At 43.4% G+C, this 27,052-nt stretch overlaps 1 protein-coding gene and 1 long non-coding RNA gene across 2 annotated transcripts in view; both read left to right on the forward strand.

The window, feature by feature from the left end:
• The window catches only part of Epha4 (EPH receptor A4), a 142,922-nt gene that overhangs the window by 12,898 nt on the left and 102,972 nt on the right, over positions 1-27,052 (forward strand). The window lies entirely within an intron of this gene.
• Positions 17,344-17,784, forward strand: LOC127196378 (uncharacterized). Its single transcript, XR_007831477.1, has 3 exons — positions 17,344-17,385; positions 17,562-17,605; positions 17,694-17,784. It is a non-coding gene; the product is annotated as an uncharacterized LOC127196378 (long non-coding RNA).

The following is a 27,052-nucleotide window of genomic DNA, read 5'->3' on the forward strand; positions in this document are numbered from 1 at the left end:
GTACACACGTGCCTGGTGTTTGGGCACAGTTCCTGTTAGCTCAGAAAACTGAGCAAAGCAAAAAGACCAAATATATATATATATATATATCTTCATTTAAAAGCTGAAAAATGAAAAGAGAGATGCAGATTTACTCTTTGGGAAGTATGAAAAACCATTGTTTTCAGAAACTACATATAAAGAGAATATCGGTAAAAAAGAAAAGATTCTTAAAAAGGCAAAGAATTGTATTAGTGACAAGATTAAGTGAAGCAGGAATCAACAAGATATTCTTTTTCTGGTCTGAGAGTATAGCTCAATGGTAGAGCATTTCCCCAGGGCAGAGGAGACTATTGAGTTCCAACCCTAGCAATAAAAACAAGCTAATAGCCTAACAAACCGTTTGCAAACTAATATGAATACCGACTATGAACAGGAGTATTGTCTAGGACCTGTATTCTATCTTATCTCACATGTGTTTGTGTCAGCAAAACACGTCTCTTAAAGACACTGCCATCGCCTTAAACTATATCATTCATCAAGAATGAATGATACAGAAATGGCATGGTGGCTAGGATATTGAAATATTATAAATTTGTCCTCTGCAAAGGAAAGAGCCATTAAAAAAAAAAAAAAAGACAGATGACTGTGTTTGTCTGTTATGGGATAGGATCGTCAAAGAAGCAATGGACGGAAGGGTTTCAAATATATATAGTTCAGAGAGCCACCCCTCCATACCCTTTCATTTTTGAAATTTTTCTTTTACCTTTGAATTGTGTCTTTAAGAATCAATCGCTTGACTCACGAAACCGCTTTTTAGCTGCAGCTTTGAAGCGTGTCTGTGATCACTCACAGACCTAATTCTTTCTCAGAGGAGCAACATTTAATTGTTGTCCTCTTTCTTCCATACTCAAAAAAAAAAAAAAAAATTGTTTTCCCCTTCTTTGTGCAAGCAGGTCCCTTTTGTGAGCAGGGGATCATGCGCTGGTCTCTATTTTGAGTTCTGCAAAGAGTCCCCTGGGAATTATCGCAGTCAGGGATTTTTAAACTACGTTATTTGAGATTTGATGACTTATTTTATTCTAGCTGAGCTTCCTTGTACCTTTCAAGAGTGAATTAAGACGTCATTATTTTTATTAGTACTTGAGCTGCTAGGAAAAAGGCAGATTAAACGGTTTTGTGGGTTGCCACTGTGCAGAGCAAAGGTGGCCCAGATACAGCTCCTTGGCTTTCACGTCATCCATTGCACTTCACCACTTACCTTTTTCCCCCCTTCTCTTCTGCTTTCAGTTGATGAATTTCATATTACCAAAGAATTGCACGCTTGTCAGAAAAATTCCCAGTGCAGGCTTGTGCAAAGTCAAAAAGAAGTCACTCACTCAGCTCCCCCTCCCCCGTCATGTGTACCCCCCCCCCCCCACACACACAGAAAGAGCCACTCAGGTTTCAAACTCACTCCAACTCTTTGTGAATTACCATTCTTCACAATTTGACAACTACCTCTAGTTATGCATTTAAAAAATATAACAGCCATCCTTTTAACTGTCATCTTGTTTATTATAAAATGGGACTATCATAAACATCATTTCATAATAGGAGTTTAACTTTTCTCTGTTATAGAAAAGTTAAATAAAATACTACAGTATCTCAGATATTATTTATGAGATAGGGTTTCACTGTGTGGCTAGCCCTGGTTGGCTTGGGACTAGGCTATATAAAAACTCATTTTTAAAAATCTCTCTCTCTCTCTCTCTCTCTCTCTCTCTCTCTCTCTCTCACGAATACTGGTTTAAAAGTGAGTCACCATGCCAGACTAATATTTTTAAGCTAACACTTAACTTGTAACTTATTCTTGAAATTTTTATTTAGAAACAGTTGGTGAGCTGAGTTTTTCAGCTTTCTGGTTTCATCTTGAACAAATAGATTTTAGTAAAACTTCTTGAGGATGTAGGTGGACGAATGGGGTTAGTTACATCCATCCAAGTCACTGCCATGGTGACAATCAGTGGAGCACAGGACATCTCATTAAATGTTCATCAAATGAATGAATAAGTAAACAAATGAGCAAGGAATTCTCTTCCCTGTCATATTAAACATTTATCTGGGAGAATTTACATTTCATGGGGTCATCAGGAATTGTGAAATTATTTGAGTGTGGGCTAATGCATCAAGAAGTCCTGGTGTATGCATTCTTACTTCAGTTACATACTCTTTTTCTACAAATGAGCCGAATTTTTCATTTGCTTGTATTTGAAGATCTCTGACATCATTCGTGGCCTGAGGATCTTTGCCTTAAGCGCTGCACAACTATCACCAACCACTTTTTAGGGTTTTCTCCTGCTGCACAACTATCACCAACCACTTTTTAGGGTTTTCTCCCACTCTCATCCCAAGTTACCTGTTGTCATCAACCTTAATTTGGTGCTTCACACAAAGGGCCTCCAATGACACATACCTAGAGGCTCATCACATTGAGATGCAAGCACACAAAGATGGGTGTGGCTCTGGTCCAGGGCTTTGGAAGCTTCATGTATTCCATGCTGGGCCATCACGGATGAGGCTGTTCTTCGGTAGCAGCTCCTCTAAGGCAGTGTCCGTCACACCAACATCAGTGTCTCCCTCAGCCACGGCAGTGGGTAATGGATGAAGCTGAGCCACCATCTCTGTGAGACTCTCCAGTGGTGTGAGACAAAGCTAGGTCTTCACTTTCTATCATTAATTAATATCTCTTCCAGAACATTGTAAGCCCCTCATGAGGTTAACACAAACCTATCATAATAAAGTGATTCAAAACTACTTCTAGAGCTTAGGACTTGGGTGGAGTTTCTCGTTTTGCCACTTAACCGAAGAAGAGGTAATTATGGGTACTAACTCAATTTCCCTAACCTCAAGATCACATGAGTAAATTGGTGACACTCAGCCATACGCCATGATGTTTGTATGGTATGTACATAGGAGCATTAAGTATGTAAGGCTTATCATCAGTCATTATATGGAAATACTTGGTAAAAAATATTTATTCTTTATTTGCGTGTGTGTGCATGCATTATGCACTGTGTGTGTACAGGTGCCCAGGGAAGCCAGAAAGTGCACTGAGTCTCTTGGAGTTACAGGTGCCTATGAGCTGTTCAATGTGGATGTAGGGAACCAAACTCTTGTTCCCTGGAAGAGCAGCAGCAAGTGCCCTTAACTCTGACTACCTCCATGACAGGGATGGGTATGGTTAACAGTATGGGCTGATTGGTCAATTTCTGCCCAACAAAAGCACTCCTCCTGCTAGGTCTCAGCATAAAGATTGATTTGTTTGCTTTGAAAGGTCAATGGCTATTTTTTTTTCAGGCAAGAGTAATATCATTATCAAAAGCAGTGAGGGCTCAGTCAGGGCAGGAACCTGAAGGCAGGAGCTTATGCAGAGGCCAGGGAAGAGTGCTGCTTACCAGCTTGCTCCTCATGGCTTGCTCATTCTGCTTTCTTATAGAACCCAGGACCAGGCCACCAGCCCAGGAATGGCACTGACCATGGGCTGGACCTTCCCCATCTATCACTAATTAAGAAAATACCTAACAGTTGGGTCGTAAGAGACATTTCTCAATTGAGGCTCCATAAGATCCATCTGTAAGGCTTTAAGAAAGGGTTTCTCTGTGTAGCTCTGGCTGTCTGTAGTAGTCCAGGCTGTCCTTGACCTCCTAGAGATCCGCCTCCCTCTGCCTGCTGAGTGCTGAGATTAAAGGCACACACCACCACTGCCACCCTATAAGGCGTTGTTTTTTGTTTTTTGTTCTTTGTTTGGTTTTTCGAGACAGGGTTTCTCTATGTAGCCTTGGCTGTCCTGGACTCACTTTGTAGACCAGGCTGGCCTCAAACTCACAAGAATTCACCTGCCTCTGCCTCCCCCCTCCCCCATTGCTGGGATTAAAGGTGTGAACCACCATGCCCGCTTATAAGGCATTTTCTTAATTAGTGATGACCCTAGTTTGTGTCAAGTATATAAACTACTAGCACAACATAGTAATAAAGGCTGTTTTTAAAAATTTTTTATGTGCATGAATTGCTTTGTGCATGTATGTGAACTGTTAACAAGTACTTGTTGCCTGAGGAGGTCAGAAGAAGGTTTTGGACCCCTCAAACTTGGGTGACAGGCAGCAGTGAATCATGTAGGTGAGTGATAGGAGTTGAACCTGGGTCCCTGAGCCATTTCTCCATCCCCAAGGCTGGTCCTACATAGATCACAGTGCACTCATCCTCTTTCTTAGATCTCTGTTCCAGGGCAGTGGTTTTGAAATGTCCGTATGGACTCTTCTTTTGGTTCTAAGAAACTGTTTGCCCTGCCACACATCCTCTCAGAAATGCAATGAAGTTTCCCAGACACTGACATGATAGTTCATTGAATTAATTACAGAGCTAAATATAAAAATCCAGGTGTCCAGTGCTAAGTCTGGCATTTAAGAGATACAAAAGAGAACAACAAATTAGGAAAATATGCCCCCTTTCTCTGTAATCATTTTATTTGAGAAACATGGGGGTTTTGTTTGGGTTTTATTTTGTGTTCATTAAAATACCTTGTTTGTGTTAACCTGAACTGGGCTTATTGCTTTTACCTTCCCCCTTTCTCACAGCCTTGGCTGTCCTTGAACTCGCTAAGCTAGCTTTGAACTTGTGGTGATCCTCTTTCCCTTCACTTCTTGAGAGCTAAGATTATTGACACAACCGAGCTGCACTTGTTATTTTCCAGTGATAAAGATAATAACAAAGCCAGGCTCGGTGGCACATACTGCCAAGCTTGATGACCTGAGTTCAATTCCTGGGACCCACATGGTGGATGAAGAGAACCGATTACCACAAAATTATCCTTTGATTCTCACAAGGCAAGAGCCCCCTCTATTCACTTGAGTAAATAAGTTTAATTTTAAAAATCCTTTCCAAACTTCTGTTGGCATTTTCTAAAGGTGGATACAGACAGCTGTAACTCATCAATTGATGTGTTCTTGATAGTAAGTAGAGATAGTCCCAAGGCCTAGAAGTTGGTGAGGCAATGCAGGAGTCCATGAATGAGCTTTATAGTTTGGGCAGTCAGACCACCTGGAGTGTACTTCTGTCTCCTGGTAGGCGATTGAGACACTGTACTGATTGAAATGGACTTGGGAAAGCTCAGGTGTGTGTATGGGGAGAGGCAGGAGGGAGGGGGCAGGTGGATCTTTTCCATATTCTGGGAGATTCTGGTAGTTTGGAAGAGTGGCATTTCAGTCAACCTTTATAGATGCTTCCATAAAGTTAGGCAGCAATTTATAGCTCTTGGCTTCTTACTTAAAAAGTGGTTGTCTGTGTCCAATAACATGGCTCGCTGTTCTCTTTAGACTTATGAGGAGGGATGATTGACGAAGACGCCGAAAGACTGGCTCTTTTTCTCCTGGGCTTTAAAACCCCTCTCATCCTATTCTTTTGACAGCAGGTACCTCTGAGTTGGTTGGGGAAGGAAAAACAGGTGAAGTCACTGGGTCCTGTGCTCTAGAGGGTAATTAATAAGCCCATAACTAAATGGACATCCTATGAATATTCAGGGTCTATTTCGCCTTCCTGGGAACCAGGCATGTTGGAATGGCTTTCCACTCCCTTTGGAGACTCCCAGCATTTTCGGGGTGAATGTGGGTCCTCAGCTGTCTGCCTGGCCTGGCCTTGCCTTTCCAGGCAGCAAATTCTCCATTTGCATATTTTGTATGCGCCTTCATGCAAAACAGCACACCCATTTCCCCCTGGCACAAAGGCAACCGGGCCTTGCCTTTGGAAACCCCAGCCAGGAGCCCTGTCTGTTTATGCAGAACCCAATGGGTTAGACACCATGCAAATTAATTCAGCTTCCATTTGATTTGAATGCTTCCAGAGACCAGTGGGGTTGGAGGCCAGAGTGGGCTGTTTGCACTGGGCAACTTTTTGTCTAAAGCCCTTCTCTTCCCCCCAGCCCCCAGTTTGACTGGTTGTCAACTTTCCAGCTCTCCCTGCCCCATGCGAAATAACCCAAGCCCCTGCTGCTCATTTCATTTTGACCTTTGGAAAAGAACCCCTGGCTCTGGTGAATCCAGAGACTTGTAGGAGAGTGACAGCTCCAGTTGGAATCTTGCTGTTCTTTCGGAGGTGGGAGGAGACGTTACTCAGATTATGCTAGGAATGTTTAGAAGCGTTCCGACAAAGAGCTTAAAAAAAAAAAAAAAATCTGAAGGAAAAGATACAACTTCTTTATAAGCGTTTCCAGGTCCCAGGAAGTTTCAAAAATAAGTTTTACGGTACTGATGGGTCCATTTGCTCATTCAACAAATAGATAATTGAAAAATGTGTCAGGGACAAATGACCGCCAGTTCTTTCATCTGCAATTCTATATCCATGAATGAGGATACCAGTTCCTGTGTCTAGAAACAAGTCAATATACCTATTTCCCTAAAAACTATCTTCGACAAAAGTATATTCACCGTTAAGGTATATTCTGTGCACTCTGGGTTGAACAGTGCCTTTGCACTGCCGTTCCCTCCTTTATTTCCCCCAAATCTTCAAAGGGACCTAAGTTTTGCCTTATTCCTTTTAAATCAGGGACACAAAGCCCACTGCCTGTTTTACCCAATGATCTTCATGCACATTTATAAACTAGAAGAGGATTTTTGCATGAAGTGCTTTCCCATGTTCAAGTAGTCTTGAGTTTGGTTAATTTCATAGGGTAGAAAACAAGGCCCAGGCCGACTTGGCAGCCTCATTAAAGTGGAGGAAAGGTCAGAAAATAAGATGTTTGCAGGGAGAGAGTTTTGAGGGTGCCCCTCCATGCTCTGACAGAGTTAGATGAGGCTGTGCAAAGTCCATTTGGGACGGATTATCAGGATTAAAGCGAAGCAGACTGCTGTGCACTTGGTGAGTTCTCTGGTATCAGGATTGGTTGAGAAAGTTCAGCTGCTGGTCTGGCTCTTGTTTCCAAGCATGGGTTGAAACAGACCTGTGTTTCTCAAAGGTGATCTTCCTAACCTCTTTATAATAAGTTACAGAGCTCAAATTGTTCAGAATCTTTAAAATATCATTTGAAGTCAGTTGATTGATAACGACCATTTCCTGCACAAATACAGATATTTCCCACACCAGTGCAAAGCCATGGTACAGTTTCCTAATTACCCTGATAATCCTGTTTGCTTGTATTTTTTAAACTATGAAGCGCTGGGTAATTATTCAATTCTTAATAGAAGGCAAATGGCACTGTAAACAATAATTAAGATGTTAGACAGACTAATGCGCTTCAAAGCAAATTGGATTTTTTTTTTCATAGTGTTCAGCATGAAGTCCCATAAAACCAACAATTTAGAATCAAGGCAAAAAAGGTTCCGTTTTGTTCATATTTTATGGTGGTGTCTCTTCATGGCTTGTTTCTGTGAATAGCAGTTTGCCCCAATGAAGCAGACTGTGCCCAGGCCGGTCTCACAATGGCTTCCCTGCTGTTTAACATTTGGCTACTTTTGCCCAGGGCTCCAGCTTGGGCCTTTGTCTGCCTGGGATCCAGGGGTCAGAGGTTAACAGAATACTGATTTTTCTCCCATAATACCATGGCAGGTAAATATGGCCCAACCTCATGATTACGGAAGCCCCAGCCAGCTAGGAATGCTTTTCTCTAAAGCCTTTGTCTCTAAGAACGTCTGTGATTTAAGATGCCCAGTTTCCCACTGTTGCTTCCACTGGCAGAGCCATACATCCTCTCTTATGTGACATCATCCTTAAATCCCATTCACAGCTAATAACAGCCCCCCTCCCAAGACACATGACCTGAAAACTCCCAGCAGAAAATGATTGGGTTTAGAGAATTACTCTTTGCAAATTTAAGAATGTATTACTACTTTATAGTCTTAGACATTCAGTTCTATGTTGTCGTTTCATCTGTACTAGGTTTCAATGATAATGTATTTAGCGGACAACCAAGGCGATAAACAAATATTTTAATAATCTTCTGATTCTCATAACCCTGCTTTTTTCATTTTCTTTTTTGTCTAACCTTCATGATGTGTGACCAGTTACAGATGCAGTTAAATGAAGAACTTGTTTTAGGTTTTTGTTTTGTTTTGTTTTGTTTTTCCCTATATGCCTTCCCTAAGGAGATGCCCAACATTATCAATGTTTCTAATGTTATACATTATCATAATCTCATTAGCCTTAATTTTTCTCCCCAAGATAAAGGGCATTCACTAGGTTACACCTTCTTTGGTTCTCAAACACAGGAGACTTGAGAAGTTTAAAATGTTCCCAACAGGCCTGAAGAGTTTGTTCAGTGGTTAAGAGCACTTGTTCAGGGGAAGGACCTAGGTTCGATTCCCAGCACCCACATGGAGGCTCACACTTTCTCAGGTACCAGGCTTGCATGTGGTGCAGGGACATATTTGCAGGCAAAGCACCCATGAATAAAACGAATCTAAAAATAAATTTTCCTTTTAATGTTTCAAACTTACACACACACACACACACACACACACACACACACACACACACACCACACCTTTGTAACTCTTGCCTTTTCTGTTTGGCCAACCTCTTTCACACTGCACTGTGAACTTGGTACTTTGCATTCATTTGTTTTCAGTTTGAGTGTTTGAAAAAGACATCTCCAGTTTGAAAAACAGTTTTCTTTTGAAGTGTCCAAACTGGCAGTGACTGAAGGAGCCTCAGGCAAATTAGCATGTTAAAAGAATGGATCAATAATTTCTCTGGGCCCTCCACCCTTCTTGCTCCCTTCCAGGGGAGAGAGTTTTGAAGAACCCTAGGAGGCCCTTGACAGATGTGCCAAGAGGCTGTGGATCGCCAAGTGGGGGGTAGGGGTGGCCGACATTGACAGCTTGATCTAGTGCCCAGCCCACGTCTGTGTTGGCCATTTGAAAATGGATGCAAGAGGAATTGACAGCTTCAGAAAGCACTCGCAGTTTATGTAATTATGGAGAGGATTAGAAGGAAAGTGTTGGGAGAGATGAGCGATCAATAGCTGCCACTCCTTGGCTGAGCTCACCTTCATCACTCCGTTTTGTTGCGTTTAGTCGGGGCTTTGCGAAGAGTATTTTACAGGTTTGTTTTTCCTTAAGGGTTGTATAAGCCTGTCCACTCAAACCGTAGATGGTCCAGCAGCCCCCTGGGTTTGGAGAGCAGGTTAACACATCCGTGTGAATGGCTTTGTTAAGATTCAGAGGTTGCTGAGTAACTAAAGAGAGGAACCGGGCATTCTCCTTACCAGGTGCTCTTACACAGTCCTTCCTGGTTCCCTCGAAAGCAGCGGTCCTAACGCTGCGACCCATTACTACAGTTCCTCCTCTTGTGCTGACCGCCCCCCCCAACCATAAAATTATTTCATTGCTACTTCATAACTGTAATTTTGCTACTGCTTGAATCGTAATATTTAAATACTTGAAATGTGGGATATCTGATATGCGACCCCCAAAAGGGGTTGCAACCCCCAGGTTCAGAACCACTACTCTAAACCCTTTGTTTGGGGGACTGTCATCATCAATGCAGGCATATGTGGGGCCTAAGGAATTTTCAAGCAAAGGAACTCATGGGAAGAAGATAGGCAAAAAATACCATTTTAAGTGGCTTACTGTAGAACAGGACGGTGTATGAGCGATATTCTCCACAGGCAAGCATGGTGGCTACACTAACATAAGCCTAAATACCTAATTTATTGTCTTCCTGAAGGATTCCAAGACCCATTTTGATAAAATTCTGTTGCTATAACTATTTCGGTATTTGTTTCTAAGTGGTCACTATATATGGCAAGATTTGTGCACCTGGGCTATGGTATTTGGATGAAAACTTTGTAAAAAAGTGTGTTAGAGACCTTGGCTTTCCTGCCTACTAGAGAGACAAAGGGCTTATGTTACATTTTAAGAATTACAGAGCCGGGCGTGGTGGCGCATGCCTTTAATCCCAGCACTCGGGAGGCAGAGGCAGGCGGATCGCTGTGAGTTCAAGGCCAGCCTGGTCTACAAAGTGAGTCCAGGATGGCCAAGGCTACACAGAGAAACCCTGTCTCGAAAAACAAAAAAAAAAAAAAAAAAAGAATTACAGGTTGTGGGGATTGGAGAGATGGCTCAGAGGTTAACAGCACTGGCTGTTCCAAAGAATTGGGTTTCTATGCCTAGCATTCGGGAGGTGTCTCAGGACTGTCTATCTGTAACTCTAGTTTCAGGAGATCCAGTGCCCTCTTCTGGCCTCCTCAGTCACCCAGCACACATGTGGTGCATAGGCATGCACACAGACAAAACACCCATATGCATAAAATAAAAGAATACAATGTCTCTAAAATTAAAAATATTGTCATGTTTATAAAGACACAGTGAAAAGAACCCCTACGTCCACAAAAAGATTACTGATGTCTGCTATCAATAATGAAGGAGGAATACTGGCCCACTAGGTTTCTTCAATATTTTCCATTATATCTTCTGGCTGGTTACCATAGATCTATAGGAAAGCTATTGATTCTTGTAGGTTATCTTATATTCATATCTCTTTATTGGGCTCTCATGTGAATACCAATAGGTTCTAAGTTTAATACTCTAGGGTTTTCTAGAGAACAAACAGATTTTATTTCGAGTGATTGTATTTATATTTCCTCCCTACTCTCCACCCCCAAAATTAGAGCTTATTTTTAACTTAAAATATTGGCAGAATTGCTGAACTACTGATTAACAATAATGAGGACCAAGAACATTCTTATTCTATGCTTAGATTTAATGGATATAATTAAACTGTATCAAATTATTTTCTTACTATCGGATTTCTAATTTTTGTTCTGTGTTTGTTTCTTGAAACAGCCATACTCCATAGCCCAGATTAGCCTACAGCTTACCATGCAGTCCAGGCTGGCCAAAACCTCACAGCAACCCCCCTGCCTCTGCCTTCTGAATTCTGGGAGCACACCTGTGGGCTGTCACTCCCAGCTTTACTTTTGCAGTGTTTAGACACTTCATAGAATGAATGAATCAATGTTGAATTTTCTTCAGTTACCTTTTGGTGGGTTGTTCGATTTACTACACCAGTAATTTGTTTATTTATTTTTTTTAAGTCTGAATAAATCCCAAACTATATTTGTAGGCAGAAAACAGTGCTGTGGGTGTACTCAAGTTTGAAGAGTAGCCTCTAGGATTACGATTTGCTCATCCGAAGTGGTGTTGGAGGGTGGGGTCCGGTCTTTGGAATAACAGTGACCTGAAATGTCATCTCAGTTTGGCCGCTCCGTGTGTCTTAGTCAGGGTTTCTATTGCTGTGATGAAACACCATGACCAAAAAAACCAACTGGGCAGGAAAGGGCTTGTTTGGCTTATACTTTTTCACATTGTAGCTCATCACTGAAGGAAGTAAAGACAGGAACCTGGAGGCAGGAGCTTATGCAGAACCATGGAGGAGTGCTGCTCACTGCCTTGCTCCACCATGACTTGCTCAGCCTGCTTTCTTACAGAACCCAGGACCACCAGGCCAGGGGTGGCACCACCCACAGTGGGCAAGGCCCTCCCCCATCAATCACTAAAAAATGCCTTACAGGCTTGCCCGCAGCCCAATCTTAGGAAGGCATTTTCTCAATCGAGGCTCCCTCCTTTCAGATGGCTATACATAGTCGGTGTCAAGTTGACATAAATTTAGCCAGCACAATGTGTGACTATTAACTGCTCATTTACCTTTAGTGCTTTGCCCCACTCCTCATACATTGGGACTGACAGGACCTTCCCTGTGGTACACCGCACTAAATATGTAAGTGTCACCTAGGAAACAGCTATCTTAGTATACAGCAAATACTTTTTTCTTAATTTTCAATAAATACCCACATAGCGTTGGCCTACACATGACTCTTCTCTTTCCTCTTTGTATACTTATGGCTCCCCTCCCCCCATGTTTTCTCAGCAAGTAGGGTCAGTTCAGGCACTTGAAATAGATTCCACTTTAATATTAGTTATAGAGCATTATTGCACAGGAGAACTTTTTCTGCAAGTTTAAAATAGTCTACTCTCAGCCTTGTCAGAGGTGTGCTTGGGATTGAGACTTTGTTGCTAGATTGTTAGTAAAAACACAAGAGCAACAGCACTAACCCTGGGACCCTGCCATGACACTTGGAATCAGAAAAAATGGATTTTCAAACACAGCACTGTAGTCTTTCCTCTTGACTCTGATTTGGACCATTCTTGGCCTCTGTTGTCTTCATGAAGCAAAACAAAGGTCCCCCTTTCCACTTGTCCATCCGGTCATCATCGATGCCTCTCATTTCGTGAGTAGATCTTTAAGCTTGTAAATGGAAGGTAATGGGACTGTTCCGCACAGGGGTGGAATCACAGGCATGGCTGAGCCAGTGGGAGCCAGAAATGTGAGTCTTGATAGTAAGATAGATATGTGGCAAAATAGTTTATATCCCATCGGGCTAAGGTGCTTTCCACTGCACAGGGGGCATGGGTGCTGCCCCTCTGAAAGAACACAAAGTGACTCTAGCACACAAAACTCCTTCAAGCAGCAGCTTTAACAAAATGGTCTGTGGATTTGGAGGACTCAGAGCTTTCACTTTCCACTTAACTAAACAAAGTATTCTGTAGGCCACAGAGAGTGAAAGATCCCAGGAAGATGGAATATCCACTTCAACATAAGTAAGGGAGGACTGGGTATTTATTTTTTGGCACCGAGGCCTGAACCTAAGACTCTTGATGTGCTAGGCAAGTCATGTGACATTGAGCTAGAGCTGCATTCCCTTTTGGAGTCATGGCCTAGTTAGTAAGTTGCCCAGAATGACCTTGGAATCGCTCTGCAACCCAGCTCAGCTTGTATTTGTGGTCAGGTACCTGAATAGCTGCGGTTGCAGGCCTGAACCACCAAGCTTGGCTGTGTTAGTATTTCAGATTAACCTGGGTGCAGCTCATTCTCCGTGTGCCTTGTGTTTCTGAACACACATTAACACTGGATAGATGACCGAGGCCACCGAACAGTTTCTATGAGTAAGAGGCTTGAGGCCCCTGTTTCTCAGTGGGGTACCCCTGACAGATGGGGCAGGACCCACTTCACTAAGATGAGCATTTGGGTCATTAGGTTTAAAATATTTCCTGTTTCTCAGAGTGGGTATCTTGGTCCAAAAGAAGAATACCTCTCCCAGCAATGCCACAGACCAAAAGGTGCTCCAGTGGGAGTTTCCACACAGTAAGCACACATTGAGGGAGATGGAAGATGTCACCAGAAGCAATCACTAGCCTGTGCACTTCCAGTCCCAGCTTATGTAGTCCTGCAACGCCCTTAAAAGGCAGCTACTGTTTATGTCCTGATATAAAAAAACAGAGGCACAGACAGGTGCCCAGGCCAGGCAGACTCTTCTAGAGGGCATGCAGAAAGGGTCAGCAACTGCCCACCATGCTTTCTCTGGGTGTGTGCTGCTATTATCTTTCCCTTCCACCATCTCTCTCTCTCTCTCTCTCTCTCTCTCTCTCTCTCTCTCTCTCTCTCTCTCTCTCTCTCTGTGTGTGTGTGTGTGTGTGTGTGTGTGTGTGCGTGCATCCATGTGAGATGTGTGGAGGATGTACATGTATGTACAAGGGCGTGCCCATGCAAGCATGGTGGCCAGAGGAGGGTCTTAAGTGTGCCGCTCTATAACACCCATCCTGAGTCCTCTCTCACACACCAGCAACCTTATGGCTCCATCCCCACATAGCACAGGGGTTACAGGTGTCTCCGTGACCACACCCTGCTCCTTATGTGGGTGACACTAAGACATTTCTCCTGCCCTCAGAGGAAATGACTCCCTTCTTGACATTGTATCATAGCATTAAAGGGACGATGGGTTTCCCTACTAATTTGGAATATCTATGCATGGACCAGAAGAGGGTACAGCATCTCAACTCAAGGAAGGATGGCTTAACTAAATGAGAACTTCAGATTTATTTTTTTTTCTCCATAGTAGATTGTAACCTATAAATATAGCCCAAATAAAATACCCGCTCCCCAGGTTACTTTTAATCAGTAAAGGTTTCTGTGTCCTTACTGTGTGTTTCTCCCCATGCCTGGGTTTCTGTGATCTTATATGTACCCTTCTTCATGACTACACTGGCAGTCTGAGATAGATCTCCGTACATGTTCTTATATATGTATGTATTCTTAAGTGTTTAGCCTACCACTTTATATACACGTTGTATGTATTTATATATGTGTTAAATTATCGGATGGAGAAAATATCTTAGTATTCACCTGTCAATCAATGATCTAACTATTTCAACTGATTAATGGTTAGCTAGACTGTCACAGATTTAATTGTACTCTGTTTTATTGTGTTAGCATAGCATGGCAAACTCTCCTGTCTAAATATGGCTTAAAGGCATGTTCAAGGGAGCATATGAATCATGCAGTTATTGAGTTTGAAAACAGATCACAAATTCCTGTGGTCTTTAACAATGTCTAACCCAGACACATGTAAAAATGGCACAATTGTCATCACTCTTAGCACAGTGAGGACCAAGCATGACCTTTGGTTTCTGGGCTTTCCACACTTTGTATACATGTATGCTCATACAAACACATGTGCCCTCTAAAACGTTATTATTTTCACATGTAATGATCATAAAATCCAGATCAATAAATACAACTATTACATAGTATTTTATTGCTACAGTAAGTTATCTGTGATTTGGATATATGTGCATAAGATTGGTTCTCCCCATCCCCACTTTTCTTTTTTGTATTTCTTTAACTTTAATTTGCATGTGTCTGTGAGTGTGTGTGTGTGTGTGTGTGTGTGTGTGTGTGTGAGTATGTGTGTGTGTGCGTGTATTTTGTTTCTCTGTGTGTGCGTGTGTGTTTCTGTGTGTGTTTAAAGGCCGAGGGTTTATGTTGCTGTCTTTCTCTTGTCTCTCCACCTTATTTTTGAGGCAGTGACTCTTACTGAACCCAAAGCTCACTGACTGAGCAAAAAAGTACCTGTCAATCGGCTCTGGCCCTCCTACTCCCCACCTAACGATACCTATTTTTTACATGGGCCCTGCGGACTCAGAACTCAGATCCTTGTACATTAATAGCATTTACCAACTGGCCCATCTTCCTAATCCCACCAACCCTTATATTTATTTGGTCACCAACTTCCTTTTCAGTCTGTACTACTTTCAAATAACCTGAAATACTTGATTTATATATATTTATTGTAAATGTTTTCATATAGGCTAAAAATTCCATTTTGAGATTGATGCTTATCATGGCTTGAGACAAATGTAATGAGAAATCACACAAATATTGGGTCATTATATGTTAATTTGCATGTACTAGTCACTAATGAAAAAGCTCCAAAGCAAAGGTGGTTTGTTGTTTATTTTTTTTTTTATAGTCATTAGTGCTTGCTTATGAGAAAAATTCTTCTAAGTCTTTACTTTCTCAAGATTCTTACCATCAAAGCCTTTCTTCCCTTTCTAAATATAAGGAAATCAATTAATTTTTAAGCTTGCTTTAAACAAAGGTAGGATTCCTCATCTACCGTGACAGTTGCTGGCAGCTACCTTTTAATATAATGGATTATATGTATTTTAAGTTGGCTGATGGGATGCATATCACTGCTTCTGACTCTGCCAGTGCTTTCCCTCCTAACTGAGATGCTCGGGGAGGAAGAAAATTCCACCCTTCGCAAAGCCACTGTTCTCACTGGGTGAGGATGATTGTTTTGTACAATCGCTTGAACACCATGACCCAACGGTGTTCCAAAATGTCTTCAAGGATTTCACCAAGTAGAAAGGAAAATGACTTTATGGCTGAAGTATGAACTTAAAAATACCCACGCTGTTGAAAATAGTCCTTCAGATCTCTCTTGACGTGCTTAACTCTCCTCTTCCCGAGTTAAGGGTGTCAGTCACTTTGTCATCAGTTGTTCCTGTGACCTCCGAATTCATCCGATTCTCCTCCAGAACTTGGCTGCCTTGAAACAGGGTCATGTGTGTGCCAATACCACCCTGGCATGCACCTGTCCCAGTTCTCTATAGATGCTAGTGAGCCAGTTAAAACGTTACACTTCTATTTAAAACTCCTTGAGCTTCTCCCAAGTTAATTTTCCAATTGTGCAAGCAAAATGTAGAAGAATGCCTTTCGCTTTCTCCCCCTATTCTCAGCTCTCTCAGGCATGAGGCTCTGGTTTGGGAACCTTTGTGACATTCTTGTTCCCCTCTGGGTCCAGAACTTCTTACTGTAACCCTGAACTCCTCCATTAAGACTCTCTCAACCCTCCCACCCCCACCCCTGCCTCAGTCTGTTCTGAACCACAAGAAACTAGGCTGTGGCTTGCCTGTCTTGAGTCTTAGAGTGGCCCCTTTCTTTATAAGACTCCAAGCAGCAACAATGGTTATGGTTGCTACCTTTTCCTTGGAAGTCTCAAGGGTCGGTAGACCCTCAGGATGGTAGTGCCACACGCCTTTAATCCCAGCATTCCTCTAGAGACAGAGGCAGTCTGACCTCTGTGAGTTACAGGCCAGCCTGGTCTACGAAGCAAGTCCAGGACAGCCAGTTACACAGAGAAACCCTGTCTCAAAAAACAAAACAAAAAATAGTTTGGAGACGCAGAGCAAGTTTCTCAACATTCTGTAAACTTACACGGCCTTTCGTCAGTGTCTTTAGGTCTCATCTTCAAGATCCCAGAGGTCCTCCGTGTCATCCGCTGCTGACAGGACAGTTTCTGGACAGCCGGCCTGTCAAAGAGGACTAAGTCTTTGCCACAGGGAATTGCTAGGCAGATACTAGAAGGAAGTGTCTAGCCATTGTCCTTTTCTGCAGAGAGGGTTGGGACAGCTGCCTTGCCCCTCGTCCCTCAGAGGCTGCTCTCACTCAGTAGCTGCCCCATCCACTTAACACATTCAATAGTGAACCTTGCTGAATTCTTGCACTCATGGTATGCAAATTCAACTGTTATAAAGGTCACATCAATAGAAAGAAAAAGCGTTGATCAAAACTGGCATGTTTGATCATTTAAATGGTATCGACCAGGTTCGTTTAAATTACATATTGATCCTGTTACTTCCCCACTCCCCTTTCTTTTCTTGAGGGTCTCTCTTTGTAGCCCAGAGAGGCTTTCAGTTCACATAGGCCATGTAGCTCAGGCTGACTTTGAACTTAGGATCCTCCTGCTTCAGCCTCCCCAGCGCTTGGATTATAGGCATGCCCCCAAGATGCTGGGCTTGCTCCAATTGCTTTAGTCAAATCGTGAAGTGTGACTGAGAAAACGGTGTGTGCGTCCGTAGTTAGAGATGTGTGTGGTTTTCTTTATACATAGAAATGAGTAGGCCCTGGATGTTTTGGGTGGAGAGATGAAAGCTGTTGTCTTATAGAAAGGTACAAAAGTTAGTAAGTATAGTTGGAGGTGGTAGGGTAGTGAGTGTCTCTTCTGTCTGCTACTATCCAGCCTTCCCTGTATAGGTGATAGCAAGCCTCCCTATACACATGTGTGCATCACTGTATAGGTGATAGCAAGCCTCCCTATACACATGTGTGCATCACTGTATAGGTGATAGCAAGCCTCCCTATACACATGTGTGCATCACTGTATAGGTGATAGCAAGCCTCCCTATACACGTGTGTGCATTACTGTATAGGTGATACCAAGCCTCCCTATACACATGTGTGCATCACTGTATAGGTGATACCAAGCCTCCCTATACACATGTGTGCATTACTGTATAGGTGATACCAAGCCTCCCTATACACATGTGTGCATTACTGTATAGGTGATACCAAGCCTCCCTATACACATGTGTGCATCACTGTATAGGTGATAGCAAGCCTCCCTATACACATGTGTGCATCACTGTATAGGTGATACCAAGCCTCCCTATACACATATGTGCATCACTGTATAGGTGATACCAAGCCTCCCTATACACATGTGTGCATTACTGTATAGGTGATAGCAAGCCTCCCTATACACATGTGTGCATCACTGTATAGGTGATAGCAAGCCTCCCTATACACGTGTGTGCATTACTGTATAGGTGATACCAAGCCTCCCTATACACGTGTGCATACCCCATGCACACATGCATTCCTTTCTACCACACACAAACCTCATTACATGAGCAGACACACACCTCCCTCCACTTATCCAATACACATGCAACACACACACACACACACATACACACATACCCTTGCCTTTGTTTGCACACACCTCTTTGCACATATACAAGCGTTCTTATATAAACATAAACAAAACACACACACACTCCTTTCATGCACATGCACAAGTCTCTTTACATAGACACACATAGTATTACCCATCACCCTCCCACATGCACACACATGTGTGCACACACCAAGGCATGCATGGAAGCGTTGATGATGTGGTCACTTCAACACAGAAATCACCACAACACAAGCCCTGCCAAGGATGGGCTGCCTCAGTACCCATTCTCTCCTTCAGTGCTCTCCTCATCCTAGGCTATGCCTTGTCTTCCATCGGTGTCAAATGCCTTCTCACCTACCAGGGCTGCAGAGCGCTGCTCCCGTCTCCCTCTCCAATGTATTTTCATTGCATTCCTTAGAGTCACCTAAAGTTCCTAATAACATTTTATCTTGCTTTCCGGGGGCCACAGTATTACTTAGCAAATAAGTGCTCTCCATTTATTAGCTGTAGGGAGTTGAGGCAAGTCAGTGAATTTTTCCCTGAGCCTGGCTTCCTTACGTAGGAACAATACAGACTCCATTAGACTAGTGTAGAGAAAATGTTGTAAGTCAGAATGCAAAGCAGCAGCTGCAGTCTGGGCCTGAGGCAGCTGCCATCCACTCTTACTGAGCTACCACCAACGCTGGCTACCATGGCCCCATGCCCTTGGCTAGTCAGAGAGATTAGGCCACCAGTTATATCTCTCTCCCCTTCCGCTGAACATTTCTTTTTGAGATAGGGTTTTTCTCTGTAGTCCTGACTGTCCTGGAGGCGCTTTGTAGACCAGGCTGGCCTCGAACTCACAGAGATCGACCTGCCTCTGCCTCTTGAGTGCTGGGATGACAGGTGTGCACCACCACGCCGGGCAGTCCTGAGGCAGTCAGCCCTCTTCTTGGGTGTCTAATCCTTCTTCGCCTTTGAATCTACTAGAGCGATTAAAACTACAGTACACAAAGTCCTGTGTCATCCTGGCACCCCCACTCCCACCTCTGTGATCACTGACGTTAGAGATGGGTGAATGTGAAAAGGAAACCGAGGGGATGTCAGTATGGTTTGATTTATTTGTAGGTGTCTGGTTGGCTTTTGTCACATACACATAATGTGCACGCGTGACCATCTTTGCTATAATAATGCTGATTGTGTAATAAGTGTAAAGAGTAATCGAGGCTGAATTTTCTGTGGGTTTATTTGCCAGATCAAAGACTGACTTTGACATTCAGCATTTATTTTATCTGCCAAATGTAAACTTACAGGTCTAGTCAGTTGCCAAGAAAGGAAAATCATCTAAATTATATGGATTCGGGCCAAATGCTCTCTCTTTTAAGGGGATGACAGAGATGAGCCTTGGTTTTCATCTTCCTTCAGCAAATCCAACTGGCCCGAATAATTAGAATAAAACTCTGGTAATTAATCCAAGCTCACCGGGCTGCGATTTATTCCAGAGAAATGACATTACACAGAATATACTGCTTACCTTTATTGAATGTCATTGATAAATAATTCAATTGATTTTCACACTTTTTACGTTTCTGATGTGAAATACACCTTTTTGTCATGTCACTAGATTGGAATTCTTTGACAATATATTAACATGCCAAAAATAATATTGCACGTAAGAATAATGTGGAAATAAATTACAGGTAGGGCCGTATCCCTAAGGAGATTTTCATTCGTGTCTGAGGACAGAAGACTTACGACCTGGCTCGCGCACGTCTGCTTCATCCCGGTGCATTTGAGCCTCTTAGTTCAATCCAATAAATCACTCATTCTGTGCTTGCTGCATATCCAGTTCCCTGCCGCCTTTCCAGATGATACAGTTATACACTGTACACACGATCCTTTCTTCAAAAAGAAAGAAACGCAAAGACTCTCCTTGCAAATAAATCTTTAACAGGAATAGTTTGCAGCTTATGATAATGGTATTGGTTCTTTCTGGCTTTATTTCCTTCCTTCCTTCCTTCTTCCTTCCTTCCTTCCTTCCTTTTCCCAGATGGGATTTCTCTGTGTAGCCTTGCCTGTCCTGGACTCATTCTGTAAACCAGGTTGGCCTCAAACTCACAGAGATCCTCCTGCCTCTGCCTCCTGAGTGCTGGGGTTAGGAAAGCTGACACTACCCAGCGTGTTTTTTTTTTTTCTTCGAACCTGTTTGGAACTGTCTTCAAATTATCTACAGCTTTTCTTCTTATGCCAGGTGGTAGTGATGCACTCTTTTAATGCTGACCCTCAGGAGGCAGAGGCAGGTAGAGCTGAGTTCAGAACCAGTTTGGTCTACAGAGTGAGTTTTAGAACAGCTTAGGCTGTCTGGGGGTGGGAAGTTGGAGAGGGATATCTATCTAGAGCTTTTCTTTTTTAAATATTAAAAATATATCACTTTTATTTAACTATTTAATCTTTTTTTTTTTTTTTTGAGACAAAGTTTCACTATGTAGCTCTGGGGGTCCTGGATCTCACTATGTAGATCCTGCCTCCCAAGTGCTGGAATTAAAGGCATGCCACTCTTGACAAGTAAACATTTGGTATTTACTTATTTATTTTTCTTTAAAACTTTATTCTTCAGTTCTGGGGATCAAACCCTGGGTCTTAGGTTTGCTAGGGAAGTAGTTTTCTGGCACTGAGCTAATTTGGAAATTGATGAGCCTGTCCTGAGCACTCTGTGGTAGAGTGTCTGCCTAGAGTTCCAGAAGCCCTAACTCTGAACCCCCCACACTCTCAACATGCCTACAGCCCACTTCAGCACATCCTAATTATTTAGAACCATTTCTCATCCAAAATCCAAGCTCCCCAAATGCCTCCTCTGCTCTTGTGTGAGACTTCCCAACATTCTGAAGAGCCATTAGCTAGCTACCTGCCCTTCAACAAGACTCTCCACTCTCCCACTTCCGGTGCCCAGTGAAACACTTAGCAGAATAAGTCACCTGCCAAGGTCTTACAGCTCCAAAGGTATGGTAAGAGCCTTGTATAAACTGTGTGGTAAGAAGCACACACATCAGAACTGTCTCTGGACTGGCCTTATCTGGAAAGACTCCCAAGGGGAAGACTTGGTAAAATGTAGATAAATGCCTGAGGAAACAGGGGAATTGGTGTTGCCTGCTCTACCCTGGACTCCCATCCTGAAGGACTTTGAAGAACAAGGAGTGGGAATTTGGTCTCTTTTCCCAGCCAGCTTATCAGATACGCTGTAGTTCCTTCTATCTCCCAGCCTCTGAGAGCCATTGATTCTAGGAGGTCCTCTGTACTACCGTCAGCAGTGGTAGATTGTTTTACTTAACCAAAGGGAATGCACCATTGATATGAGGATTTGTGGTGTTTACCAGAATCTTTGTGCTGGTACTTTTAAGCATGCCAAGAAAAGATAAGGAAACCCTCAGAGCAAAGTTGACTTGAGGGTTAAATTTAAAGGGTGTTTGGCTCTACTTAAAACAAAAGGAGAAAAGTAACAGATCTGGTGTTTGAAGAGGGGGAAAAAAAGGACGTGCCCTTGGCTTAGCATGATTGATGCTTTATTGCCTTGTAGATGAGTCCTTAAGGCCTGTGGACGTGAGGATGATGTTTACTGAGATCTGGAGTTTGGAACTGTTGTAGAAAGTCAGTATGTGCTTGCTACCTTTTCTGGGATAAAAGCATAAGATAAGTTAGTAGAAGGTGAGTAGGAGCCAGTGCTGACTCTACCAACCCTCCATCCCCCCACCCCCACCCCCCACCTGCCACATGGCATCCTTTTATGACAATGAGCCCGTGGGGTTCCAGAAAGGAGTTTGCACATTAGAGCCCTTTGAGATCTTTGTTAAAATTTATTTGCTTCGTTTGTCTGGTGCTGGGAATTGAACCTAGGCCTCTTGCATGCTAAAAGATCTTCCACCCAGTTATCCCCAGCACCTGCCCTTCCACAAATGGATGCTTTTAAGCTCACTCGCCAAAAGAGTTTTAAAGTTTGAATAGTTTGTTGTCTGAGTTCTTGTTTTTTTAACTTTATTTTAATTCCAGATAGGGTTTTTCTGTATAGCCTTGGCTGTCCTCATTCTGTAGATCAGCCCCCTTTCAACTCACACAGAGCCTCCTGCCTCTGCCTCCTGAGTGCTGAGATGAAAGGTGTGTGTCAACATGGCCTTTTGTTGCTGTTGTTGGTTGTCTTAATTTATTTTCAGTTTCTGGGCATTTTGTCTGCATATATATCTGCACTACACACACACACACACACACACACACACACACACACACGTGTACATGTATACATGTATGTATATGTATATATATGTGTGTGTGTGTGTGTGTGTATGCCATGTACCTGTGGGGATCAAACAAGGACATCACATCCCCTGGGGCTGTACTTAACAATTAGTTATGAGCTCCTGTGTGGGTACTGGAAATTGAATCCAGGTCCTCTGGAAAAGTAGCCAGTGCTCTTAACTGATGAGCCGTTTCTCCAGCCCCAGTGACCTTAATTTTTAACCAGCTTCCGATTTGCTCCGATGAACTCTTGGGCTAAAGGACAGCATTTGGAAGCTACTGCTGAACTCTCAGTGCCTGCACCCCTCTCTCCTCCGACTCTGAGTGTCAGGGCTGAAAGTGATTTGTGTCTTTGCTGAATAGATCTGAGGTAGATAGAGGTGCCTGGTGCTTCTTTCATCCTGGTAGTAATTGCAAGGTCTGTGGATCCAGGGGCCATGGGAAAAAAACCAGCATTTACATCCCCACGCCAAGTCGCTGTCAGGGGCAATCTCTGCCAGGGCAAAATTTGCCAGTCTCGTGAGTGTTTAGCTAGATTAAGTGTTCTTTTCTGAGCAGGAAGATGGTTAAAGTTGAGGTGGAGTTGAAGCCTCAGCTACAAGGATATGTTTTCAGCATTTTCGGGATGCATAAGATCCGGAGTCCAGATTCCAGGATCTAGAAGAACAGGGGGAGGCAGGGGGTGAGGGGGCATGAAGGGCAGCCATTCCATCTCCTGGGAAGGAGATAATAGGAAGTTTACTGTACCGATAAAGAAAGGCTGCTCAGTTTGATTATAGGCATAAAATTAAACTATCATGCAAATGTAGAGCTACTGGAAGAACAGAAGTTATGGACTGTTGAGACCTTCAGATTGTGCTAACGCCATGGCCAAGGCTACCGCACCCTCCTAGTTGTTGGATTCCTTGTAAAAAAGGTGAAGCCTTAACACAACTTTAGCCACTGAGATGCCAGCGATACAGAGGTAGATCATCTCCCAGCTGTCTGCAGCGTGTACATCCTTTTAGGGGAGGAAGACTCCAGCTACATGGTGGGAGAAACAATCTCAGGGGCTTCTGGAGAAGTTGTTTAAAGCTAGGATGGAGGTGGATTCACCACGGAGACCAACAGAAGCCATCAACAGGAGTGGCGGGTGGGGGAGCCAAGGCAGACAGACACCTTACCTAGAGCCATTGTGGTAAACCAGATGGCCCACCATTCGTCATTGCTGGCCAGCTTTTGTACGGATCCGTTGTGTTCTCCAGTCGTTCTCTCGGGCATCCTTATGTCTAGGTGGCTGACAGCAGGTTAAGAAGAGACACAACACAGCTCGATTGCTTTCTGCAAGTGAATCTCTGCTTAGCCAGGCTGGACAGGACAAATGAGAACCGCCAGCAGAGATGCCTGCTTAAACAGGAATTTGATTTGCTTAGGTGTGAACCACAAGGCATGCCACCTCCACCGAGAGTCTGGGGTGGGGGGAAGTGATCTCATCTGCAGAATCATCTGCCCCCCCCCAGGCTCTTCTGGTACAGTGTTGCCGGATCTTACACTATCTTTCCCTGCCTGCTTCCTCAAGGAGACCCAGGCCTGCCTATCCATATCATGCAGCTAGACGTAGGAGTAGCCACGACCCCATTGAAGGTTGTCATAATGTTTTGTTAGTGGTTAGAAAACAAAAAATGTTTCCAACCTCTACAATCCAAATTTTCTCCCTGTAATTTTTTGGTTGTTTTTTTTTTGTTGTTGTTGTTGTTTGGTTGGTTGGTTGGTTGGTTTTGTTTTGTTTTAATAGAGTAATCACAGTGGCGAACACATGTATTTGAAATCAGGTCCATTTCCATGAAAGGGGCCAGGCCTCTTGTTCCCTTCTTATGATATACATGGCAAAACTCCTCAAATTGGAACCCATTCCGTGTGACCGGTCTGTGTGTCTAGAAGCTATGTTGATTTTAGGAGTCACAGAGGGGTGGAGGCCAGCATTTTTCTTTCCCAAGACACGCCTTTGAACTTCTGCTTTGAAGAAATTTCCTCCTCCCTCTAAGTCAGTCACCAGCCACCTCGGCTCAGTGCGCATCTGTGCCCTTGATTGATACACAGGGTGATTGATACACAAGGTGGAGGAGGTGGAGGGGGGCGAGGAAATGTGTGTGTGGGTATTGCCTCCGTTTCCTCCTTCACACGTTACCAAAAGGCCCGAGAGGCTGAGAAGCCAAGGCACAAAGGAAGCCAGCTGTATGATGGGCTGTAACATGTTTTGAGTCGCAGCATCAAGCATGGAAGTGCTTGGAGATGTGGAGCAGCTGGGCAGCAGGATAAACACTCTCTGCTTTGTTAGCTGTTGACATACCTGGATTTTTTTATGCCAAGGCCATTCGGTGGCTCCAGTGCAGTGGAATAAGCAGGTTTTGTTGTGCTGGTGGTGATGGTGTCGGTTGCTTGCTCTTAATTTCTCTTCTAATCTCCTACCACTTCCATGTCTCAAAAAGTGTCCACTAAAGGGCTCAAGGCAACCAGCCACAGAGAAGCAGGGCCCTTCCCTGCCTGCCAAGGTTCAGGCAACAGTGTAGGGAAAAGCTGCTCCAGCCAAAGGAGGGCATCGAGCAGCCCAGCCCTTTCACATACATCCATGAACAAAACAGGTAACTGTGTGAAACCTGTGTTAAGTTAGAAGGCAAATGTGCCTCTTTGGATAGGAAGCAGTTTTGCATATGTGCTGTAAGAGGGCTCCTGTGCCAAGCCCTGTGACAAGCCTTGCAGAGGTCCATCTGATACCTGAGACCTGGGTACCATGGACCTCTAAAGAGCTCAAGTGGAAGGTCTCAATTGTAGACAAGGTGTTTGGATTGCAGCCCTGGGTCCTGCAATGGTTGCAGATCTGTAATAGGTCATTTTGCCTTGACTTTCTGGAAGTCCAGACAGTAGCACCAGGATGGCTCTTTGGATGATCGTTTGTCCTTATGCTGACTAGGAATTTAATGTTTAATTGGTTGCCTACCCAGCAAGTTAAAGTAGCCAGATCTAGATCCGTAAGTCTTAAATGGATAAATCCAAATACCAAAAATGCCCCATATTTTAGGGGTGGGTTCCCTTGTATGGTTCCCAGGGAGCTTTGCTGCTCCCCTGGTAAAGGAAAGAGGTCAACAATATAGACCCCTGCCCCAGAAGTTGATGGAGAATTTTGAGCTGCCCCTCGCCCCAGCAACCATTTGTTTCAAGCTTGCAAAGAAAGGCAAATGGAGGCCTTTGCACCACAGGATTCTGCATTGTACTGTAAAGATTAAAACAAACATGTGTTATATCTATGATATAGGTAGGTAGTCAGAATTTTAACCTAATTAAAGTGGTATTGTTTTAAAAATAAATTTTATATACATCAGTGAACAGACAAGATAATATTTGTTTGTTTTGTTTTGTTTTGTTTTTTCTCGAGACAGAGTTTCTCTGTGTAGCCTCAGCTGTCCTGGACTAACTTTGTAGAACAAGCTGCCCTCGAACTCATAGTGATCCACCTGCCTCTGCCTCCTGAGTTCTGGGATTAAAAGCATCCACTACCACACCCAGCTTTAGACAAGATAGTGTTAAAAAACAGTCCTGAATAGGAAGGTGACTTGTGTGTCTAGGAGCTAGGCTTGCTTCATTTATCTTTCTATGCTGGTTCAGCCTTTGTTTTTTTCTACTTGCATTTGAAATAACTATGAGACTCTTGCCTGTAGGGCTGCTGAGGCTGGAAGTAGACTAAAGCTGGGCATGCTGACCCACCTCAAGATAGCAGATAGGGCTTTCTCAAGCAGAAACAATGGTTCTAGTGTTTTGTTTTTCTTGTCTTTCTTTTGTTTTGTTGAGACATGGTTTCTCTGTGTAGTCTTGGCTGTTCCAGACTTGCTTTGTGGACCAGGCTGGCCTCACAGAGATCTGCCTCTGCCTCCCCAAGTGCTAGGATTACAGGCATGTTCCACCACTCCCAGGGTCTAATGTTTTGAAGGATGCAAAATTTTATATCTAGATATAGATAGTGGTCAGTGGATCAGATCAGAGTCATGCCATGGTTAATCTATTAGTGTCCTATTGAACTATAAACTAAGCAATTTTTCTGACTGGCATATAGGGTGCCTCCCTGCAAAAAACACACTTAGCATTGCTGCCCCACTCTCAGGACTCTATGGTTTTGTGTTCTTGGCTTCGTTTGCTACAGTTAACTACTCTGATACCTTTCTGAACTTAATGGTGACTGGGTACCTTGAACTGATCCTGGTCCTCAAAATGACCCATTATATAGGCTGTTCTTAAGCTGTCTTTAGCTGCTCCTAGCTGATAAATGACATTTCTGAGTACTTGGAGCAAGAAAGGCTGGTACTTAAGCCATCATACTTAGATCCCTTAAATTTGTAGTCTTGAAGTTGTTGTTGTTGTTTGGTGGGGGGGGGGGTGTTTTTTTTTTTTTTTTTTTTTTTCTGACAGTTTTTTTTTTTTTTTTTTTTTTTCCAAGACAGAGTTTCCCTGTGTAGCCTTGGTTGTCCTGGACTCACTTTGTAGAGCAGGCTGGCCTCAAACTCAGCGATCCGCCTGCCTCTGCCTCCCTAGTGCAAGGATTAAAGGTGTCTGCCACTATACCCAGCTTTATGACAGTCTTTTTATGTAATTCTGCCTGCCCTGGACAGCTCACTCTGTAGACCAAACTGACCTTCAATGCATAGAGATCCTCTTGCTTCTGCTTCC

The sequence above is a fragment of the Acomys russatus genome, chromosome 12 (assembly GCF_903995435.1).
Source record: "Acomys russatus chromosome 12, mAcoRus1.1, whole genome shotgun sequence".
In the NCBI taxonomy this organism is placed as follows: Eukaryota; Metazoa; Chordata; class Mammalia; order Rodentia; family Muridae; genus Acomys; species Acomys russatus.